A 20,137-nucleotide genomic window follows, 5' to 3' on the forward strand; every position below is an offset into this window, starting at 1 on the left:
TTAACACCCTAACCCCACTGACAGCCTATCATGCAGATATTATCCACACTTACCATGAGAAACTGGAGCTCAAAATAGTAAGGCTACACAAACTCCAATTATTCAGATTTGAGAACCTGAATCTAATCCCATCTCCCAGAATTTCCTACCACTCACCATCCGGGGTATCCCATCCTTGATGCCAGGATCCCCACCACCAGGCAGAATCCTAACTTCAGAAGGCTCAGGACCACTGGATCCTAACAGAAAAGAAAGAAGTGGTCAGCAGAAGAGAAAAGAGATTCTTCTGAAGTCCTTTGGTCTCTGGCCCTGACAGTTTCCCTTCCCAACCCCCAAAACCAAGACTGATTGGATCCCCCATGATGCAGAGCCTTCAGACCCCCAGGGAAATGAGGTTGGCTTCATTATGCAAATGCATGCAAATGAGCTCACAGGTTGGACTACCTCCAACTGCAGGTGTCTGTGTGATCTGTCCATGGTGCTGAGCCACAGCATTTTCACTGCCCTTAAATATGGCTGCCTTCCACAAACATTTTGAGCAGCTACCATGAGTAAAACTCTGAATGAGACTTGTATAGAGGTAATTTAAATGTGATCCCTGTCCTCAAGGGGTCTATAGTTTAACAGGGAACAACCTTTCGTATGACAGAGTTATTTCAGGTCCCTATATTTTTACATGAGCTGTTCCCTCCTCCTAGAATTTCCTTTTACCTGCCCCAAACCTCCCAACCCCAGCTAACACTTACATTAAGCCCCACCTTCCCTTGAAGACTTTCTGTACTCTCATTCTGGGTTATGCCTCTCTACTGGGCTTTTATAACACCCAGGGTGGCCCCATGAAACAACTATCACACTGCACTGAAATTGTTGCCATTTCTTTCTCCTCCCCTCCAGTATAGTCTTCTGCGGGGTAGGAACCAAGTCCTATTCATCTCTGGATCTCTAGAATCTAATCTAGGGCTTTGCTCAGACCTAATCTTTAATAAACATACACTAAGTACATGAGTAAATGGCTGTGCTGGAGAGAGGTGCCAAAATATTAGGCTCGTTCAGATGAGAGCAAGACCATTCAGTAGAGAGAAATCAAGGAAGACTTCTCAGAGAAGAGGGTACCGAATTAGAGTATAAGATGGCTGTGTATTTCACAAAGGTGGAGGGGAGATAACTCCCAATGGAGGAAAGGCAAGCACAAGCCAGAAGAGTTGTACAAATAAAGAGAAAGTTCCAGTAGAAAGACAGGATTTGGAGAACAGTGGGAAGGAGAGAGAGGGAGTCAGAAAGGAAGACGACTCTGAAGTTTGCAGCAGCCGTGACTGGAAGACTAATGATGCCATTATTAGACACAGGGATGTCAGGAAGAAGAGCTAGCTTTGCAAGCATGATTAATAGTAGTGAAGAGACGCAGTCAGACATCAGGAAGAACTTCCTGACCCTGAGGGATGTGAGACAATGAAGAAGATTGTGGAGTCTCCTGGGAATCTTCCATAGAGGAGAGTGTGAGATCTGCCTAGCTCCAAGCTCACCCTGGGAACTGAACTGAAGTGGCTACTGGTTATCTTGCCTGGAGAGAGACTGGGATGACCTCACAGATATCAGCTGCCTGGATCTATGACAATTCTTCTCTTTTACTGCCCTTTCCTGGGGTAACAGAGGGCACTTCAGACCAAGATGGCTGCCTCCTAGGCACTTGGAAAAGCACTTGCAAACGTTTCACACCTTGGATAGAAGCTTTGACAGCCTGGGTCCTTTGTCCATGGCTCACTCCTCTTCCTGGCCCAGGCAGGACCCATGTCTGAGATGCAGAGCACCAAAGGCCACTTTGGTAGAGCTGCACACAATCCCATTTGGTTGGTTTGCAGTCCTATTAAGCTGGAATCTCACACTGAACTTCCCAATGGTAGATGTTCTCAGTTGCTCTCTGTATCCAGCTTCACATAGGTAAGCTGTGATCAAGAGCTTTACAAACTTCAGTCTCTTTAAAATTGATCCATATTCTCCTGGCTGTATTCTCAGAGGAGATAAGTCCTTACAGTTACTCCTCTCCATACAGACCCTTCTGGCTCCCTGACCCATGTCCTACAGGGCAGCACTGTCTAGTGGAAAGAGCACAGTCTCAAGACCAGAAGGTATACAACCCAGACAAGTGACCCAACTTCTCTGTAGAGATCCCTGCTCACTTCAGTGCATATCGAATGACACAATGCATACAAAACCACTTTATAAACTCTAAAATATCGTGCAATGTAATGTCTCATGTGAGGCATTTATTTTGGAATTCTGAATTCCTCAGTGTCCAAACAGTAAAGGGTATTTTAAAAAATCCAAGTTACTGGGGGGAAAAGATATCTAATTTATGGATTTCCTAAACAAAAAAAATTCATTATCAACTGATTTATTCCTATATATTATGCTTCACAGCCACATTCCTTCACCCTCTGTCCCCACTATTTTGGCACCTCTCTTCAGCACAGCCATTTACTCATACTAGACATGATCTAGGGAAAGGAAAAACAAGTGAGGAAGAGATTCATAATCTATCACCCAGTCCTATGGATTCTGCTTCCTAAAAATAAATGTACCCATTTATTTCTGTTGCCACCAATCACTGTTGGCTGACTAGCTAAAACTCATTCCTAACCTCCTCCCTTTCCCAGCCTCCCATGTAACTTCAGGCCACGTGATTCAGTTTTGAATAACGATATATATACATGAACATATGATGAGCCAGGCACTGTGGCCACACCTGTAATCTCAGCTATTCAGGAGACTGAGACAGGCGGATCAAATTCAAGGCCAGCTTGGACAACCTAGTAAGGCCCTGTCTTAGGGAAAAAAAAAAAATGAGGCTAGGAATGTAGCTCAGTGGTAGCCCACCACCAAGTTCAATCCTCAGGACTTCAAAACAAAACATAAAAATTAGGTGAGGGTTTCTGGGAAATTGTTTTGCCTTTGTCACAAAAAGGATGGAGCTTGCTAGTGCCATCTTTCCTCCCCTTCTTTTTGGCCAGAATAAAATAACGATGGCCAGAATGAGGGTAGCGATCTTGCCACCGTGAGAGAAAGCCCTCGGCAATGGCAGGGATGTTAGTCCTGGCACCAAGGAGCCAGGAAGCAACACAAGCGGTTGCCTTTCCCCAGGCCTGCTGTGATCGGGAATGAACTCTATTTTAAACCTCCCTGGGCCAGATTTTCTGCATGTGCAGCAGAAAGCGCTACGAACGAATCCAGCTACACCTCCGAACACCACCTTCTGCCTGTACATCTGCAAAAGTCTCCCAACTGGTCTCCATGTTTCAGCTCTTACCCTTCTCCAACCCAAATGATCATCTGGAAACGCTAATCTGATCATGTGGCTTCTCTGCTTTAAATTCTTCACTGGCTTCCTGATGATGCTTAGGATAAAGCACCTTCACCTGTCTGACCAGGCCAGCACGGTGTGTCCCTTCCTGCTTTCCGACATCCTCTCACCACATGCCCACTCCTTGCTCTCTCTGCTTCAGCCATGCCAGTCTTTTTTCAGTTCCATGATCCTTCACATCATGGGGCCTATTCCCACTGTCCCCAATGCTTTTCTGGCCCACCTCTGCCTTGCTGCCTCCTGCATTCCCTTCAGATCTCAGCCCAGTGGTTGCTTCCTCGGGGAAGCTTTCTCTGGCCTCCCTGAGTAGGTCAGATCCCCCTGCTGTTTGCTCTCAAGGCACCACGGACCTGGCTCTTACATCGTTACCATTTTAAATTTGTGTGATTCCGAGATCACCTGTCTCTCCTGCTAGAATGCAAGTTCTGCGCAGGAATCTTGTCCGTCTCAGTGGCTGTGCTCTCCCCAGCACCTAGCACAGTGCCTGGCACGTGGCAGATGCTTGTTGAGAGACTTTTTAGAGCCTTCCATTTGTGATATTTTATCTGATTCCCAAAACCATTTCAAGAGATGGAGATTATCCCCACCCCTCCCAATTTATAGAAAAAGAAAATAAGACTTTGAGAAGCTAATTAACCATCCTAAAGTCACACTGAAAGCCGAAGCCGGTAGCAAAGCCAGAAGTCAAACCCAGCGCTGCCTAACTCCAAAGCCTTAACTTCTCCACTGTCTGTGCTGTTAGCCCAGAGAAGTCACTTACCCAATGCCATTCTGAAGGAAATAGTGCATTTGGATGTTTTTGCTTTTGTTTAGCAAACAAACCAATCAAAAGACCTCACCTACATCACACACTCCAGAGCAAACCAGTGCATGATTTAACCTTTTCCCCTGCATGGCGAGTTTATGCCAAGACTAAAGTTAGACGAGCACAGAATAAAACAAGCACTCTGAAGCCCTGTGGCAACTCTGGGTGCTGCCATTATTTTCCCCACTTTACTGCACTAAGTCATCTCTCCACTATCCCAGGACACAAGGAGCTGCCCAGATGATGAACCACTGGGCCGGGAAAGCAGCCACTTCTGTAAGTCGCTTGTGGCTGGCTGGGAAGTGGGAAGCGAAGGAGTCTGGGAGGGTGCCTTGTGTGACAAATTCTTCTCTGATAGAGCTTGAATCTATCTGGGAATGGAAGAAGTGGCACAGATGCCGTCACCAAGAAATTACCCAATTTAGCACCAACTACACAATCCAGCAATTAGTTTCTTAAACCGGAACTTGCTGGGGGCTGCCAGGCTGGCGGGGTTGTTGTTACAAATCTCACTGGGAAACCAGCTGTGTAATTCGCCAGGGAGGTTGTCACTGCCCCAAGCAATTACCTTCCAGAAAAAGAATGGAAAATGGGGGAAGGAAAAGGGATATAGAGGAAGGAGTCAGAGTGTTTTCTCTCCCTAGCCCCCAGGGCTCTGCCCAGCCAAATCAGTTGATTTTCTTGAGACGGAGGTGACTCACAAACTCACTGGATCAAAGCGGTTACTGGTGTGGACTGTGTCTTCAGACTATCTGGGTTCAAATCCCTCTCCACTCACTTAACTAGCTGTGTGTACTTGGGCAGGTGATTCACCTCTCTTAAACTATTTCCTCACCTGCAAAATGGGGATTGTATGAGAGCCATCATAAAGTACTAATGATGTGAGGGATAATAAAGGAAAGCATATAATTCCCTTAGCACTGTACCTAGCACATGGTAAAAACCCAATAAAGGTAGATATCGTTATTTGTGGTTTTGCTTTGTTTACTTCCTCCATTGGCTTACAGTGTGACCTTAGGTAGGTCACTTAATCTCTCTGTGAAAACCATCGAAGGCCAAAGGTATTCTGCTGTGGAAAAGGTAAGTTGTTCCTAAGATTGTCCATATCTAGGGACCCAGGGATCCAGGTACATTTAGCAAAGTGTCTCAGAGGTTGAAAAAGTGACACCTTGGGCAAAGACGAAGATTTCGATTACTGAATATTAGCTGACTCACCCCTTCCTCGGGGAGCCTCTGGGAGAGTGACAAGCTTGACGTGATTGTTCAGCAAAAGGGTACAGCTGCTGTCTCACTGGGGGTCTGTCCTACCCGATCCCATCACAGGGAGCCCATGAGGTCATCCCCACACCAGTTCCAGTATTAGAGCAGAACTTAGACCAAGTGAGGCCTAGAATTTATTTTGATGCTACAAGCCTGGGCTCTCCCATGCCTGTGGGTGAGCCACGTGTGCCCCGGGACCCCAAAGCTTCAGGTTTCGCCTATCTCCCACATTTCCTTGAGCTGACCTAACCAATATGGCCAGGATTCTGTCTCAGTTTTCCTGTACAGCCCTTTCCCAACCCTGACTGGTTGGGTGGCAGGGGCCATGTGCCCACACTGAATAAGCTAGTCACTGGGAGCCTAACACAGGGCCTCTGACCTGGCTATTCATCTTTGCCCACAGAGGCCTCTCCCTTCACCTACCTCTGCCTGAGCCCCCTGGCCAGTGTGACACTGGCTTTACCCCGATGCCTGTGGTAGGATCTCTGTAGCTGCTGGTCTGGTGCCCTTGTCCGTGCTTCCCTCAACCCCTCGACCTGTCCCATGGCTGAAGACCTCAGCCCTTAGGACTCCAAGGAAAACCCTTCTCCTATCCTCCCTGCCCCAGAAAGTGGAGAAAGAGGAAGGAGGAACAGAATGGAAGGAGAGAGGTTTGAAAGAGGAAGGAGGAACAGAATGGAAGGAGAGAGGTCTTATTCACTCACCTTCACTTCTGTATTTCATCAACTCTTCCTGGGGGCATAGGGCAGGAATTTCATAGAAAATGGGTTTACTGCTCCAAAACACTCAAGACATGCAGGCAGATCTGAGTCTAAATGCATCTCCTGACCCACTGGATGGCGTTCAACCTGTGAATAACCCACACTACCTATAATCTCTTTGAAAATCCCACCTCAGGGGGCTTTGCACTTGATGTTCTCTCTGCTGGAACACTCTGTCCCAGATATTCCCATGGCTTCCTCTGTCTCATTTTTTGGGGCTCAGCTCAGAGAGGCCTTCTCTGACCACTCGCTCTAACTAAAGTTCAGCCACATCCCCCACATCGTTCCACATCACCCTGTTTTATTATCCTCATGGAACTTACTGCTCCTTGATATTATTTTCTCCATTCATTACACATGTAGAGTGTGTCTTACCATGGTAGAACCCAGAAGGGCAGGAACTGTATCTGTCTCATGCTCTGCAGTATCCTGAGCATCTAGAACAATGCCTAGCACTAATGGGTGCTCAAAAAAATATCTACTGCATGAATAAGTATCTTCCCTTGCTGCCTCACCCACCTTCTGGTGCCCACAGAAAGGACCTCCACACCTTTCCTTCAAAAGGCTTTGGAACAGTGCTGGGGTGTGGCTCAATGGTAGAGTGCTTGCCTAGCATGTGTGAGGCCCTGGGTTTAATACCCAGCACTGCAAAAAAAAAAAAAAAAAAGGCTTTAGAACAATCTTCAAAATTTGGTATTTGAAATTCTGCCTCTGAACCCAGCCCTGCTCATCCTGTTTGCCCAGGTCTACCCTAAGATGTGCCCTTTTGCACAGGGAAGGTAGTAGAGAAGGAGTAAGAAGAAAAAAAAGGTGACCATCCCAACATCCCAATGTTTCATGGCAAGAATAGGCTGTAAGGAGGGCTCTCATGGATGAGCTGTATGTAGGAGCAAGACTCGAGGTTCACCCTCCAGCCCCAAGTAGGACTCCTCACTCTAACTTGCTGGGTCCCAGAGCTCCTTCTTTAGTTGGACCATGTAATCAAGAGACCCCAAAAGCAAAGTTTGAACTTCCTCCTTCTTCTCCAGGGCGGCCAAAGGCCCACTAAGACATAATTCATCTTGATCAGCTTCACTCATCATGGCCAACATTTCCAGCCTGTTCTCAGCCATCTCCTCCATCTTGTCAGCTAAACTGATTCTCCGCTATGCTGCCCTGACATGTCCATTCTCCCCCTCTTGAAGCTCTCCAGGAGCCTCCATCTGTAAAGAAGTAAGACTCCCAGGACCAGAACTCCTAAGAGATCCTGGCCAGGGACAACTGGTAAGAGAGACTGTGAGTTCCAGGCCTGGAACCAAACTTTAGGGTCCATAGCCCAGCTCTGCCAGTTACTAAACATGTAACCTTAAGGAAGTCCCTTCGTCTCTCTCAAGGTCACTTTCCCCATTTTCAAATGGGAATAAAAATAGTCACTTCTTTTTACTGTGATGCCATAAGAATAAAGATAATACAGATGAAATGTCCCATACTGTGATGAGGGGTAGCTATGGATAATGAAAGAAAAACAATTTAACTGTATGGGAATTAGACACAAGGTTTTGCTTTTTGTGGGTTTGTTTTTGTTTTTACTGGGGATTGAACCCAGGGATGCTTTACCACTGAGCTACATCCTCAGTCCTTTTTACTTTTTTATTTTGAGTCAGGGTCTCACTAAGTTGTCCAGCCTGGCCTTAAACTTGCCATCCTCATGCCTCAGGCTCCTGAGTTGTTGTGATGACTGGCATGAGCCACCACACCCAGCTGAGACCTCTAGGAGGATGTCTCAGACAGCCCTGGGCTGAGGTTGTGGACAAATGAGAGGTTTGGATCAGAAATGGATACTCTGAAAACTCATTTGTTTCATGCATTGAAGAATTTGTTTGCCTGGGATCTTTCTGAAGACATCCCACATCTTGAGCATGCAGGAGACAGCAGGACAGCCCAGGTGGCCAAAGATGGTGTCATCTGAGAGAGCTAGAAGCCCTTGATTCACAGATCCTGCCAAACCCCTGCAGCCAGGGCTGGCAGTTTCTCTTCCAACTCCAGGGATCTGGAAGGGAAAGTTCAGCAACCTCACAGCTTGGGTACTAGAGAGACAATCATCCACCTCCGATCATCTACTGCAGCCTACCTGCGTGACCATGAACAACCCCTTTCCTCTTTCTGAGCTTCCATTTTCTCATCCTTAAAATAGGGAAATTGATGCCTACTTCCTTAGGTTGTGGCAACAAGTCAACTGGCACATTTGTCCCCATATATTGGCTACTCCTGACTTTAGTGCCCTAGCACCTTCTTTCATTTGTATGTGATTTGGGCTGGTGCTGCCCTGGTCTTCAGTGTATTGCCTGACCTGATGATCCTGCAGGGCCACCTGAGAACAACAGGTAGGTGTCCAAGTCCATGACAGGGGTCCACTGGGCATGAGGTGCTTGGCCAGGATCATAACCTTTCCTACCGCCAGCCTAGGTATCTAGTCCCTCTGGGAGGTTCTAAGTTTAGAACTGCCTCCAGGGTTAACACACTGTCCTATAAGCCTTTTTATAATTTTTCCAGAAAATATAATACAATCATTTCTTAAGTTGTTATATCCTTAGATAAATCGTGACCGATATTTCTTATGAGACTTATTTCTAGACATAGGTTAGTAACTCCAAGAAATTCTTCAAATGTTATTCAATTTTGTGTTTTAGTGTCTCTTCTACCAAATGTGGCTTGCTAAGGTTTTAATCCTTCTGTGGCCCTAATAATTTCTGGATACCACAACTCAACGGAAGATTTTGATTTTCATCTGTAGTACATATTTGTATATCAACTCAGTATTTGAAAAACAGTTCTTCAAATATCTAAATCAGAATCATCTGAAGAAGTCATCAAAAGTACAATTTTCAGGATACTCCTAGGCCTGCTCTTCAGAAAAAAAACAGAAATTGCATATATTTAATATGTGTGTGATATATTATTTTAATATACCTATATACCATGAAGTGGATACCACAATTAAGCTAACATATCCATCATTTTACCAAGTTCCCAATTTTTATATATATATATATATATTTCTTTCCCTATAAGCCTTTTGTGTGAGCTGTGTCAGGGACTTCCAGCGCGAGGCCTGTCCCCTCCTTCTGAGCCTCTCCTATAGGGAAATCAAGCACAGGGCTGTTCCCCCAGGGTCCCTTGAAGGTCCTTTTGTTGGCTGAAGGCAGGGTTCAAATCTTGGCACTACCAGAAACTGCCAGACCCTGCCCCAGCCTCAGGGTTGTCAGAGCCCTTGCTCCTCTCTAAATCTCCGGGCTTAGAAGGACAGAAGAGAGTGGGCATCTGGGGAGAGAACAGGAGGGTATGTAGGGAAAGGAAGCAGTATAGACTATAATGTCCATATAGAAGACCTGTCCTTTCAATTTCACCCTCTTCTAAGAAGCCTTCCGTAGGAGTGCTTTTCCCATCAACCCAGGACACAGAAGGTTCTACCTCCTCTTGGGTCCCATACTTCCCTTCAGCACAGAAGGGTAACTGTGTTGTCAGACTATGAGCTCCTTAAAGGCCATGATTCATACAATCTATCTCTGTATGGACAAACCAAGCACCCAGTAGGTGCCCAACATTTTCAGGGTCAGCAACTGAGCCATCAAGAAATAGCGCTCCCAGTTAATGCTTAGAGAAAGGGGGAGAAACAGGAGAAGGCGGAAGAAAAATGACTCCCTGTCGCTGGGCCAGAATTTCACAGCAGGGAAAGTTGGTCCCAGTTGCTGAAGAGCTGGGAGTTTCCTGCCCAGGGAGGCATGCGAGCTGAGGTTGGATTTAAACACTGAACAGACAATATCTGGTGCCTTTCAATTCAGTTCAAGCTCCCTGAAAGCCCACAACCACACAGACACTGTGTTAAGTGCTTTGGATGCATTTCCTCCTATAGTCCTCACAACTGTCCTATGCAGTAGCTACCATCACTAGTCCCATTGTCCCATTTTACAGATGAGGAAAGAGAGTCTTAGAATATAAAGAAAATTGCCCAAGGTCACACAGGTGGTGGAAGAGGGATTTCAATATGTGTCTGAATCCAGGCCTGACACTTTCAACCACCAGGACACCAAGCCCAGGCTAAACAGACATGACTAAAATAGCATGTCTCCCTGACCAAAATGGTCTGATGAGGCCAGCAGCCGGCACTCCATGGCCCTGGCTCAGGACTCTGCCTCAGGAAAGCTCCACCTCCGCCTTCCCTCCCTCCCTCCCACGTGGCTATATATGTTCCCAAGACTGCTCATTCACAATTGAACACGTGTTCATGTATAGGTAAACTGCAGAGACATGAAGTCATCTATATACATCTTACACAGAATTTGTCCTCTCACATATAGCCATCGTCAAATAATGTACACAGATAACACACAAACTTATTCCTGTAAAGGCCCTTACACATGTGTGTTTTCTTCCACAACACACTGATGTTTGTGTGCACAGAAGCTCCACAGATGCAAATCTCACATCTCACACATCCACATGCTCATCCCCGTCCGAGAGCTATACATGTTCATTTCACAGCTCTTAAGCACCCAGATCTGCTCAATGTCATACACCAATCCTCCCCCAACAAGAACTTTATCCATTGTTCCCAGATCCGATAGTAGGCCCAGGTGAGCAATGCTGCTCCCTCCCTCTGGGGTTGGCCAGGCAGCCCAGAGAGAAGGAGAAGACTCGGTCTGCCTGTGATGGATGGAATTAATCTACTGAGCTGGAGAAACTAAATAATTAAATCCCTAATCACCCCCCAAGCCAGTCCAGGCCAATATAGCTGAGGGAGGGAGGGGGCTCTGAGGCCCAGACCAATATCCTAGAGAAGGGGAGGGGCTTGGGAAGAGAGGCACAGGCAGAATCCTCTAGGAGGGGTCTCTGGGAAAAACTGTCATGCAGGCAGTCAGACAGACATGTCTCTCAGCACCAAAGGCTCTCCCTTTCCACCTGGAAATGGAGCAGTTTGGGAAAAGCCCACTACCATCCAGCAAAACAAGGTGAGAAGGGGGAAGTGGTTCTCCTCGAGCCCTCCCCACAGCCCTTCCTGCCATCTGTGAGATGGAAGATACATCCTGGGAGTGTAAGGGGCTGGCAGATAGGTCATTCAAAGTGCCTGGGACTGAGGCAGTCCACAGCATCTCCCCCAAAGCAGGGGTGATAGAAGCTGGATCAGCCAATCTTGGCCCACCCCTGCCCCACTCAGAACAGGTTCCTCCCTGAGCCTGGCACAGATGGCAGGGGGGACCCCTCTACACAGGTGCACCTGCTTCCCTTAAAAAGTGAGCCCAGCACGTGTCTAAGAGGCTGAGGATGGGGCAGAGGCCTGGGCAGGGGGGCTCAGGGAATCAGCCTGGGAACAGGCCCCAGTCCGATTGGCTGAAAAGTGGGTCATTTTCCTTTTGAAAAATAGTGAGAAAATAGAGAAGTAGGTCGGGCTCTCATCCCCTCAGCCCCAGGCACCATCCCCGACTTGCAGGAAGGGCAGAGAGGGAGAAACCGGCATGTGCCAAAGCCCCAGGTCCCCCAGGACCCCAGCCAGGGCCCCACAGTGCAGGAGGCCAAGGTTGTCATTACTCAGGACACCCAAGGACAAGCACACTAGGAGGCCAGGGCAGGAATACCAGCCCCACCCTGCCCTGGGGGCTTGGAAGTAAGGAAGCTAGGACTGGGGCCAAGCTAGAGGGGTGAGGGCTTCAGCAGAAGGGACCCAGAGAAGCCCCCTGCCATCCTCCGGTCGTGATGCCTCCTCTCCTCTCTTCTCCTCCCTTTCCTCTTCGTCCACGTGGGCAGAGTCGTTGCCATGACACCGCGGGCAGGTGGGCGGCTCTGGCGGCTGTTTCGGCCCAACCCCCATGCTCACAGCCCAGGTGGGAGGGGAGCGGCTGCAGCGCCCGGCCCCTAGCCCAGAAAAGAGAAAGCAGGGAAGGGCCCCCTACACCCCAGAACCTGAAAGGAGTGTTAGCACTGAGGCAACCCAGCTCCAGGCTTGGAGGTCTAGAGGAGGAACTCTCAAACAGGATCTTGGGTCTTGACTGCCCCTTCCACCCAAGGTCAGAAAGTGGCACGGGGTGGGGCTACCCCACAACTCCCATTTCTTCCTCCTTTCCTCACCAGACCTCCTTCCAGCTTTGCTCACCCACATAGTATGTCTTAGTCCCTTCAGGCAAACAGCTGATTGGTCCTGCCTGAGGTCTAACCTTAGTTCCTCATTCTGCAGCACAACTTAATTTCCCATCCTCTCTTGGGAGACAAGAAAATAATCAAAGTTGAGATGAACAGAAATTCCTCTCCTACTGCCAAACCCCAGACTGTCCTATAGAAATTGGACCTGACTTTATACCACAGCCTGGGAGGCCAAGAATTCTCAAGCCTATCCTTGGTTAAGGCACCCTCCCCACCAGGAGAGAGGGCCTAGAGTGGAACAGGGAGGATACTACATCTGGCTTCAGGAAGTCTGGGCCATGCCTGAGCTCTCTGGCTCTGAGCTCACCACAGTCCTCCTCCTCCTCCCTCTCCTCTGGGAGGTTCACATGCCTCTTGGAGTCTCTCAGACTGTCAGTGGCTCTGACTTCCTAAGATCCTTCCCATTGCTCCCTACCCCTGCTCCCTAAGGCAACCGCTCCACATCACTGATGGAATGGAACCACAGAGCCTCCACTTAGCAGGCTTCTGCAGCCTGGCTGGCAGAGGTGGGGATATGTGGGATGGTGGTGACAAGATCCAAAAGGAAGGCAGGATGGCAGCCAGGGTTAGCTGGAGGGTGTCCAGCTTGTCACAGGGTGTTCGTAACATGCACACCACATATTTTACACATGTACACACCTTTACCTTCCTTAGCCTTCCCCTGCTAACACAGCAGATATAACTGGCTAAAATACACATGTACACACACAGGCACACACACGTGTGCACGTGTGTTTGAACACTGGATCTGCTTTTCTCCACCACCACTGCCATCAGGCTACTCTCATGCTAATTTCTCACCAAAGCTGTCCCAACAGGTTCCTAAATGGTCTCCTTGCCTTGCTTCTTGTTCCACCTTGATCCATCCACAATTGGTTTATTTAACACAAATGTAGTGAGTGCCTACTCTAAGCCAGATACTCTTCTAGACACCGAAGAGAAAGCCATGAACAAGATATATGAAGCTCCCATTCTCATGAAGTTTATATTCTAGCAGGGAAAGTGGAATGATAAACAAATATATGAGATGATGGTGGTAACAAGTACTGAAAATTAATACAAATATGTATGTGTGTGTGTGTGTGTGTGTATATATATATATATATAAACTGGGGTGAGGGGTAGAGTGATAAGAGACTATTTAAGTTAGATTGTTGGGGAGGCCTATCCAAATATGGTACTTTTGAGTGAAGATTTGAATAAAGTGAGGGAGTAAGTTGCGTGGCTATCTGGGAGGAGAACATTTCAGGCTGAAGGAAAGAGTAAATGCAGCAGCCTCAGGGTGCCACTGTGCTCAGTACTTTATGGAACAGAAAGGAAGCCCATGTAGGATCAGAGAGGTGATCGATGCCTATTTTATACACAACACTCAACTTTGCTCAGGCCCCACTAGGCACTTTAGATTTCACTCCAAATGAGATGGAAGGCCATTGAAAAGTCATGATCTCATCTTACTCTGGCTGCTTTTAGAGGGAGAATTCATGGAGGTGGACTGGCAAAGATGGACAACAGTTGGGAACATGTTATGATAACTTTGGTGAGAAATCGGGATGAGGGTGAACTGATTTAAAACAATGGCAGTTGAAGTGGAGAAAAGGAGATACAGCATACAAGTGCATACCTGCAGACTGTCCTACAGAAACTGGACCTGACTTTGTACCACAGCCTGGGAGGCCAAGAATTCTCAAGCCCATCCTTGGTGATTTGTGTATTTTAGTCAGTCATATGTACTGCCTTAGTAGGGGAAGCCTACGGATAGTGGCAGAGTATAGTTGGCTCTCCAGGACCTGAGAATTTGAGAGACTACAGGGAGCCTGCTTTCTGGAGAAGAGCCATAGGCATCAGAGTGGATCAAGTTCAAACTAGTGGGAGAACAACTTTTAGCCTCAATGTTCAATCAGAATTAATCTCTCTTAATCTCTCTCTTACATTTACTCACATGCACGACTCAACTTATGTACATATATTTATACATTGTTGATTCATTATGTACAGTATATATGTGGCCCACATACATGCTCACATTCATGCTTACACTCACACATAAGGTATCACTGGACACCAGAGACACACACACACACACACACACACACACACACACACACTGGTTTAATTAGTTGCCTGCACAGTCACATATATGCATGCATACATAAAGTCATACACACATGCATGTATATGTGTGCCCACACTTATGTACATAAATGTTTTTATACCCATGCAGCAAACTCACATATACAAATGTACATATACACAGTCACAGACCCATTCACAGGGATGGTCATTCCCTCCCCTGTCCACAAACCAGAAGTCCATATTCTCTCCAATTAATAAGTAATTGCAAACTTGCAAGTCTCCCACTTCTCCATTTGGAAAGGTATTTCTGTTATCAATAGGACATACTCACTCCTGGACACATCCCATTCTCACCCACTCTCAGGGAGAAAAAAAAAAGTCAATTTAAAAGAAGAGTTCTGAAATTCCCTTGCTGCATGCATGGAAAAACCAGAACTTGCTCAGACAACTTGGGTGAGGTAACAACAAAATTAGTGTATCCCTTCCCACCCAAGAAGCTCCCCCGAAAATACAGCCCCTTAATTTTAAAAAGGGAAATATCAATGCCAGAGTCCTTCCTCCAAGAACGTCTGGGTATGACCCACCACTCCCAAACTCCAAAACAGATATAACAGATCTTAAGGCAGAGGAAGAAGCAGGAAGGGAATTAGCTCCAGTCCTGAAACCTCCTGAGATACCCTTCTTCTACCCCAGAGGAGACCTTCATGATGTCCAGTGAACCCCTCTCATCCCAGCCTGAGGGCCCTGCCCAGGGAGAGGGGAGACCAGGAGGCTAACAAAAGTAAAAGAGTGACCTGGGTTTAGAATAACAAAAGAAGCAAATGTTTAAAAACAGGAGCCAGTCAGAGAACAGGGAGGCAAGCCACAGACACTCCTGGCAGGGAAGCAGCTGCTGGAACACTGGATCATGAATAGCAGGACTCTCCAAGGGGCCAGGGAAAAGGGGGTGGACATCAGCATTCCATGTGGGGGTGGAGGGGTGACTGCTTCAGGCAGTAGCAGCAGTTCCAAAGTAAAGTCTTATCAAAGCTGTTATGTAACTAAGGGAGCTGAGTAGAGCACAAACACCTCCCCTCCCCAAACAGGCACCCACACCCACACCTACCACCTCCCAGCACCCACAGCATAAGAAAACTCAGCTCCTCTCAAGCAGCCAGAGAAGAGAGGAATCATCTTGATGAGTTACATCAAAAACATGATGGGTGAAGGGCTCCTTATTAACTAGAAGTCACATCTGGGAAGGGAGGAACTGGTTCAGTTTGAGATCCCCTAGATATCTCTCCCTCGTCTTTAACTCCCCACCACACCCAATTTCTGCCCAGTAGCATCTGGAAACCCTTTCCTTCCTCTCCCTCTAAGAAGGATCCCATTTGAATATTTGATTGTGCTCTTGAGGATGGGAGGTGAGCTGCCATCACCCCCTCCTGCCTGTTGTTCCCCCACAATCTCATCTGCATGTCCTGACATTTGGCTCTCATCCCCCTGGGACAAGGGAAGGGACCTGGAGAAATAACTCCTAGCTCTAGTCCCTTCACAGTTATGAAGACAAAGCAGAAGAACTCAGATAATTGCAATGACCCTGACTGTAGGTTAGTGAGGAAAAGATACCCAGGGAAGCTAAGGACTGAAACCCAGAGCTCATCCCTCAATTTGAATATTTTAACTCCTCCAGATCTTCCTCTTTTCCTACTGCCCTGTCTCCAGTAGCCTCCTCCTTCTCTTCTCCATGGCACTGAACAACCCCACCCACTCCTTGATTCCTTTGCTTAGAAATCTTCCTCCCCAACAAAAGTCTTTCCCAAATGCTGCTCCGAGCTAGGGCTGGGGATGGGCAGAGCACAAGAGAGATTTGCAGAATTTTTCAGCGTCCCTGTCCTGAATTCCAAAGTCTGATGAGCATGAGGATACCAACAAAATCATCCTGAACTCCTGAGTGCTGTCCACGCCAGGAGTAACCAGCAAGACCCAAGTTCTCTTAACCTAGAACTGCCTTGAGCCTGAACTTTTGGAACCCAGTAGGAGAGAGGCTGGTGAAAGTACCCCTGAGCTTGTTGCACTAAAAATTTCCCCAGGGGACGAGATCTCACAGCCACAATTTCATCTTCCATCCCTACCCTCCTCCCCTCAGAACTGTAGGATGGTTTTAGAAGAAGGGGGGTGAGCAAACAGGGAAAGGGGAGTCCCTTTTCCAAATACCACTAACAACTGTGAGGCCTAAATCCACGGACGGGACCCCAGAATATTTATTTCTAGCCAAGGACTCTGCCCTTGGAAAGTGGGTCATCTGGGAGAAATTTTCTAGGGAGCCTTCAGCACTGTCCGGCCGCCTTTTCATCCTCGTCCCGAACGCAGCCCAGTTCAGCACTCGAGACAGCTCCTAAGCAGCAAATCCTATAGAACCCAGTTCAGCACTCGGGACAGCTCCCAGGGACATTCCGGCCCCTCCAGAGACCCAAAAATGCCAGGAAGGAGCAGGCTTTCCCCACCACACACCTTCTTTAGAGCCAAAGCCCCTCTTCCCTACCTCTCCCACACTCACTTCCAACCACCGGGGGCACCTGATACCCCTCCCTTCCCTCTACGTCCCAAGAGTGGAAAGAAACCCCGACCCTGAGCTTTCTGGAGGGAGCCTAGAGACAGGACCCCACCCACCTCCTTTCAGCCCTGAGCCTCTCAACGCCACTCACAGCTGGTTCTAAAAAACACTTTCCTTCTTAACCACTACCCCAAAAATAAAAGAAATACTCACGTGGGGGCTCCCAGCCCTGTAGGCAGATGTGCTGGGGGGAGGCAGAAAGAGGTAGCTCCCCACACCCTGTTCTGAGCCCCCTTTCTGAAGGAGCCAGCTCCCATCTGGACTGGGGGGAGGAGAGAACGTGGAAGCACTGAGTGAGGGGAGGGGAGAGGGGAGGAGGCAGGAGCGGGGGACTGTGGGGCGGGGGTGTCGGGTTGGGGGCGAGGGAATCCTTTTTAATTTCATTCTCTCCCCATGTCTACATCAGCCCTGCAGGCTCAGCTCTTTAATATTTACACACAGGAAGAGAAGAGGATGAGAAATAACGGAGTGAGGGGGGCAGGGGCTACCTGAACTCAAAGGGCACAGAGGCAGAGGCCTTTGGGAGCGAAGAGCTTGGGCCCCCCACACTGTCCCCAGCCCACTCCCATTCTGAGCTCTTGACTGGAAGGGAGAAGAAGGAACCCTGGGACCATTCTGTCCCTTTGTTAACAAGACACTTTGAAGCTGCATCAGAAAAAGATCAGATCCCCACCCACATACCTGGACACCCCCACAAACCCAGATTTCTTGGGTGCCTTATGTACAGATGGCAGAGGCAGTACTCATGCACAAGCATGTTCTGATGCCTGGAGTATGCTTGCCTGTGGGCTGCTGTGTAAAAGTACATGAACATGTCAGCTAGCATGTACAAGTTTACAGGAAAATGTTCTGAGTGCATTCACATGTTACCAGCCCATGCAATTAAACTGTGTGACTATGTGTGTGAATCAAGCAACCTCTCCTCCCTGTCCTTTGCTCTCTAACTACAGTCCCAGGGAAAAGGCCACCTACCTCCCCAGATTGCTTTCTTTCTAGGCCCCTCCCTCACAGCCTCACTTTTTCTGTCTGTGACATGGGAAGAAAGACTGGTGGGAAGGGATGCTGCATTAAGCCCAGGGGCCTGACAAGTTATTAGCAACGATGAGCTGGCAGCTCGTTACCATAACGATGGTGCCACCGCCTCACCCCAGCTCAAACCCAGACTCCCCAGACGGCAGGAGGCCCGCTGAGCCAGCAGCCTTCAGACTGGAAGGGGGGTGGATAAAGAGGGAATTGAGACATAATGCTTGCATAGAGGAGGGTACGCAGCTGTTCTTCCCACCCCCCGCTGGGAGACAAAGCTTTGACTCCACGAAGTGGGAATGATATCAGAATCTGGGAAGGTTTCCTGACCATGGGGATGTAAGACACTGGAGGAAGTCTTTGGAAGCCCCTTTCAACAAAAGCTCCTGTTATTTGCTCCCTCACCCCCTCACTCCTACCAACCAACCAAATAGGAAACTTCTCACTGAATTTCTGTCCCCTCACCTATAAAATAGGGACAATCATAATCATCATATGCCCTTAACTCCTGGAAGATTGAATCAGAAAGGTTTTAGAAGTAACTATAGACCCTCCCTAAATCAGATAAGCCCCAGAAGTTTTTCTACCTATCAGAAACCAAGGGAAGTGTCAGCCCAGCTAGAGGCAAAATGTACCAGAAACTGGGGGGCAGTGGGAAGCTCAGCCAGCTCAGGCCCCAACATCAGCTGGAGGACATGTGAGGTGCCAGGCAGCTGCTGACAGCAGGCACTGACACAGAAGAATGTCTAGGACTAAGGCCTGTAGCAGCTCCAGCCCCTTTACCATCAGGAACTCAGACTAGCCCTGGCCTGCCTCTGCAGCAGGTATGGCTAGGAATCCCCATCCCCAGGAATATCTTTAGCATCCCCTCTTTGGAAAGGAGTCCCAGGTTAAAGGGTCTACAGCCTTAGAGATATTGACTCTTCATTACTTCTCCCCAAATCCCCTATACTCAGCTTTGATGGGGGTGGGGAGTTCAGGAATAGAAGGCCACCTGGGGGGTTAGAAAGTTCCTTGGCTAAGGCTAGCCTTGGAACCCACAAGTTTGTTTTGTGACCTTGGGCAGATCCACTCCCTGCTCTTGGCTTCAGGGTCCCCAGTGTGTAATTAAGAGTTTGGACCATGTCAATTCTAAGATTCCTTCAATGGCCATCGTTCTGTATAACTACATATAAGCTCACTCTTTGGACGTGAGCCCCCTGGCACAAAAAGCGGTGGGCACTGCCTGCCAGATCAGTGGGGCAGTGGGGGTGGGGATGCGGGGGCTGTGTCTGAGGCTGTTCATCCTATGTTCATGTTCCTTTTAGAAACACCTGCCACCCTAGCCCTCCCAGCTCCCTTTTTAGACCCTGATTCACTGCCAACTCACGAAGCCTCTCCCTCCCTTCCCTCTTTTCTCCCTCTCTCCCTTTTAGGCATTGGCAGCTGGGTGCACAAGTAGCCCCAGCATTCAGGAAATGCTGGGCAGAGGTGGAGGGCAATGCCCCCAGTGTCAGAGAGCACACAACAGGGAGTGCCACTCTCTAACCCTGGTCCAGTTCAGTTCCTTGGGTCAACAAAAGATAAGTTGGAGTCTTTCTGTACCACTGACTAGAAATGTGTGATTGTGGGAAATGGAATTCATCTCTCAAACCTCAACATTCTCATCTGTGAATTGGCATTATATTAGCTTGACACATGTGAAATGGCTGTTTTTGTAGGTTAAAATAGAACCGTGGATATTGGAAATTTCATATGGCTTAACCTGATACCTGCCCTGCCTGTTCCTCAAGGCTTTTGGAGAAATAAAGAGTTGAGAGAAGAGCATTTTCAAAAGTCCTGGACTGATACAGAGGCGTTGTATTATTATTACTTCAAGGAGCTCAGTACAGACACACCTGGAGCCAGTGGGTTGAACCAATGACCCAGAACTTGGAGATTTGGGGCTTGGAACTCTGGGAGAGAGCCACCTGCTCTGATGACTAACAATAGACCAGACACTTCCACCTGGCCTCCTCAGCTTCTGGCTCTAAAGGGCCTGAGGTGACACAAGCTCCCAGGCCCCAAGAAGGAGAAACAGCACATACAGGCACACAGTCTTCAGCTCC

The 20,137-nt window shown here is 48.2% G+C and overlaps 1 protein-coding gene across 2 annotated transcripts in view; it reads right to left on the reverse strand.

Moving 5' to 3' along the window:
* Positions 1-20,137, reverse strand: part of Dlgap3 (DLG associated protein 3) — a 60,748-nt gene that overhangs the window by 39,373 nt on the left and 1,238 nt on the right. The window contains exons 1-3 of one of the 2 annotated variants that reach the window (XM_040288349.2): positions 17,516-17,644; positions 17,181-17,289; positions 157-239 (exon numbers count right to left, since the gene is read on the reverse strand). The gene's annotated coding sequence lies outside the window, so the exon portion shown is untranslated. Of the gene's footprint in view, positions 1-156; positions 240-17,180; positions 17,290-17,515; positions 17,645-20,137 lie in introns of those variants that run through there. The other variant, XM_078025889.1, reaches the window with a different exon arrangement.

This window comes from Ictidomys tridecemlineatus, chromosome 11, assembly GCF_052094955.1.
Source record: "Ictidomys tridecemlineatus isolate mIctTri1 chromosome 11, mIctTri1.hap1, whole genome shotgun sequence".
In the NCBI taxonomy this organism is placed as follows: domain Eukaryota; kingdom Metazoa; phylum Chordata; class Mammalia; order Rodentia; family Sciuridae; genus Ictidomys; species Ictidomys tridecemlineatus.